Raw genomic sequence first — 4,554 nt, forward strand, 5'->3', positions numbered from 1 at the left:
CACATGAATGCACATACATTTGCACACATCCAGAGATAAACTCACCCAAACAATCAACATTCCAAGAAATCCAGACGTGCCTCTGATTGCACACACATGTGATTATGCGCAGAGGTCCACCCTACCAGCCAACCTCAGATCTCCACGCAGGCACACATGAATGCACATACATTTGCACACATCCAGAGATAAACTCACCCCAAACAATCCACATTCCAAGAAATCCAGACGTGGCTCTGATTGCACACACATGTGATTATGCGCAGAGGTCCACCCTACCACCCAACCCCGGATCTCCACGCAGGCACACATGAATGCACATACATTTGCACACATCCAGAGATAAACTCACCCCAAACAATCCACATTCCAAGAAATCCAGACGTGCCTCTGATTGCACACACATGTGATTATGCGCAGAGGTCCACCCTACCAGCCAACCTCAGATCTCCACGCAGGCACACATGAATGCACATACATTTGCACACATCCAGAGATAAACTCACCCCAAACAATCCACATTCCAAGAAATCCAGACGTGCCTCTGATTGCACACACATGTGATTATGCGCAGAGGTCCACCCTACCAGCCAACCTCAGATCTCCACGCAGGCACACATGAATGCACATACATTTGCACACATCCAGAGATAAACTCACCCCAAACAATCCACATTCCAAGAAATCCAGACGTGCCTCTGATTGCACAACACATGTGATTATGCGCAGAGGTCCACCCTACCAGCCAACCTCAGATCTCCACGCAGGCACACATGAATGCACATACATTTGCACACATCCAGAGATAAACTCACCCCAAACAATCCACATTCCAAGAAATCCAGACGTGGCTCTGATTGCACACACATGTGATTATGCGCAGAGGTCCACCCTACCAGCCAACCTCAGATCTCCACGCAGGCACACATGAATGCACATACATTTGCACACATCCAGAGATAAACTCACCCCAAACAATCAACATTCCAAGAAATCCAGACGTGCTCTGATTGCACACACATGTGATTATGCGCAGAGGTCCACCCTACCAGCCAACCTCAGATCTCCACGCAGGCACACATGAATGCACATACATTTGCACACATCCAGAGATAAACTCACCCCAAACAATCAACATTCCAAGAAATCCAGACGTGCCTCTGATTGCACACACATGTGATTATGCGCAGAGGTCCACCCTACCAGCCAACCTCAGATCTCCACGCAGGCACACATGAATGCACATACATTTGCACACATCCAGAGATAAACTCACCCCAAACAATCCACATTCCAAGAAATCCAGACGTGCCTCTGATTGCACACACATGTGATTATGCGCAGAGGTCCACCCTACCAGCCAACCTCAGATCTCCACGCAGGCACACATGAATGCACATACATTTGCACACATCCAGAGATAAACTCACCCCAAACAATCCACATTCCAAGAAATCCAGACGTGGCTCTGATTGCACACACATGTGATTATGCGCAGAGGTCCACCCTACCAGCCAACCTCAGATCTCCACGCAGGCACACATGAATGCACATACATTTGCACACATCCAGAGATAAACTCACCCCAAACAATCCACATTCCAAGAAATCCAGACGTGGCTCTGATTGCACACACATGTGATTATGCGCAGAGGTCCACCCTACCAGCCAACCTCAGATCTCCACGCAGGCACACATGAATGCACATACATTTGCACACATCCAGAGATAAACTCACCCCAAACAATCCACATTCCAAGAAATCCAGACGTGGCTCTGATTGCACACACATGTGATTATGCGCAGAGGTCCACCCTACCAGCCAACCTCAGATCTCCACGCAGGCACACATGAATGCACATACATTTGCACACATCCAGAGATAAACTCACCCCAAACAATCCACATTCCAAGAAATCCAGACGTGGCCTCTGATTGCACACACATGTGATTATGCGCAGAGGTCCACCCTACCAGCCAACCTCAGATCTCCACGCAGGCACACATGAATGCACATACATTTGCACACATCCAGAGATAAACTCACCCCAAACAATCAACATTCCAAGAAATCCAGACGTGGCCTCTGATTGCACACACATGTGATTATGCGCAGAGGTCCACCCTACCAGCCAACCTCAGATCTCCACGCAGGCACACATGAATGCACATACATTTGCACACATCCAGAGATAAACTCACCCCAAACAATCCACATTCCAAGAAATCCAGACGTGCCTCTGATTGCACACACATGTGATTATGCGCAGAGGTCCACCCTACCACCCAACCCCGGATCTCCACGCAGGCACACATGAATGCACATACATTTGCACACATCCAGAGATAAACTCACCCCAAACAATCCACATTCCAAGAAATCCAGATGTGCTCTGATTGCACACACATGTGATTATGCGCAGAGGTCCACCCTACCAGCCAACCTCAGATCTCCACGCAGGCACACATGAATGCACATACATTTGCACACATCCAGAGATAAACTCACCCCAAACAATCCACATTCCAAGAAATCCAGACGTGGCTCTGATTGCACACACATGTGATTATGCGCAGAGGTCCACCCTACCAGCCAACCTCAGATCTCCACGCAGGCACACATGAATGCACATACATTTGCACACATCCAGAGATAACCTAACCTCAAACAATCCACATTCCAAGAAATCCAGACGTGCCTCTGATTGCACACACATGTGATTATGCGCAGAGGTCCACCCTACCAGCCAACCTCAGATCTCCACGCAGGCACACATGAATGCACATACATTTGCACACATCCAGAGATAAACTCACCCCAAACAATCCACATTCCAAGAAATCCAGACGTGGCTCTGATTGCACACACATGTGATTATGCGCAGAGGTCCACCCTACCAGCCAACCTGAGATCTCCACGCAGGCACACATGAATGCACATACATTTGCACACATCCAGAGATAAACTCACCCCAAACAATCAACATTCCAAGAAATCCAGACGTGCCTCTGATTGCACACACATGTGATTATGCGCAGAGGTCCACCCTACCAGCCAACCTCAGATCTCCACGCAGGCACACATGAATGCACATACATTTGCACACATCCAGAGATAAACTCACCCCAAACAATCAACATTCCAAGAAATCCAGACGTGGCTCTGATTGCACACACATGTGATTATGCGCAGAGGTCCACCCTACCAGCCAACCTCAGATCTCCACGCAGGCACACATGAATGCACATACATTTGCACACATCCAGAGATAAACTCACCCCAAACAATCAACATTCCAAGAAATCCAGACGTGCTCTGATTGCACACACATGTGATTATGCGCAGAGGTCCACCCTACCAGCCAACCTCAGATCTCCACGCAGGCACACATGAATGCACATACATTTGCACACATCCAGAGATAAACTCACCCCAAACAATCCACATTCCAAGAAATCCAGACGTGGCTCTGATTGCACACACATGTGATTATGCGCAGAGGTCCACCCTACCAGCCAACCTCAGATCTCCACGCAGGCACACATGAATGCACATACATTTGCACACATCCAGAGATAAACTCACCCCAAACAATCCACATTCCAAGAAATCCAGACGTGGCTCTGATTGCACACACGTGATTATGCGCAGAGGTCCACCCTACCAGCCAACCTCAGATCTCCACGCAGGCACACATGAATGCACATACATTTGCACACATCCAGAGATAAACTCACCCCAAACAATCCACATTCCAAGAAATCCAGACGTGGCTCTGATTGCACACACATGTGATTATGCGCAGAGGTCCACCCTACCAGCCAACCTCAGATCTCCACGCAGGCACACATGAATGCACATACATTTGCACACATCCAGAGATAAACTCACCCCAAACAATCCACATTCCAAGAAATCCAGACGTGGCTCTGATTGCACACACATGTGATTATGCGCAGAGGTCCACCCTACCAGCCAACCTCAGATCTCCACGCAGGCACACATGAATGCACATACATTTGCACACATCCAGAGATAAACTCACCCCAAACAATCAACATTCCAAGAAATCCAGACGTGGCTCTGATTGCACACACATGTGATTATGCGCAGAGGTCCACCCTACCAGCCAACCTCAGATCTCCACGCAGGCACACATGAATGCACATACATTTGCACACATCCAGAGATAAACTCACCCCAAACAATCCACATTCCAAGAAATCCAGACGTGGCTCTGATTGCACACACATGTAATTATGCGCAGAGGTCCACCCTACCAGCCAACCTCAGATCTCCACGCAGGCACACATGAATGCACATACATTTGCACACATCCAGAGATAAACTCACCCCAAACAATCAACATTCCAAGAAATCCAGACGTGCCTCTGATTGCACACACATGTGATTATGCGCAGAGGTCCACCCTACCAGCCAACCTCAGATCTCCACGCAGGCACACATGAATGCACATACATTTGCACACATCCAGAGATAAACTCACCCCAAACAATCCACATTCCAAGAAATCCAGACGTGCCTCTGATTGC

The sequence above is a fragment of the Copadichromis virginalis genome, linkage group LG8 (assembly GCF_057382275.1).
Source record: "Copadichromis virginalis isolate Kocher_CV1m ecotype Utaka linkage group LG8, C_Virginalis_male_GT1.1, whole genome shotgun sequence".
NCBI classification, from domain to species: Eukaryota; Metazoa; Chordata; class Actinopteri; order Cichliformes; family Cichlidae; genus Copadichromis; species Copadichromis virginalis.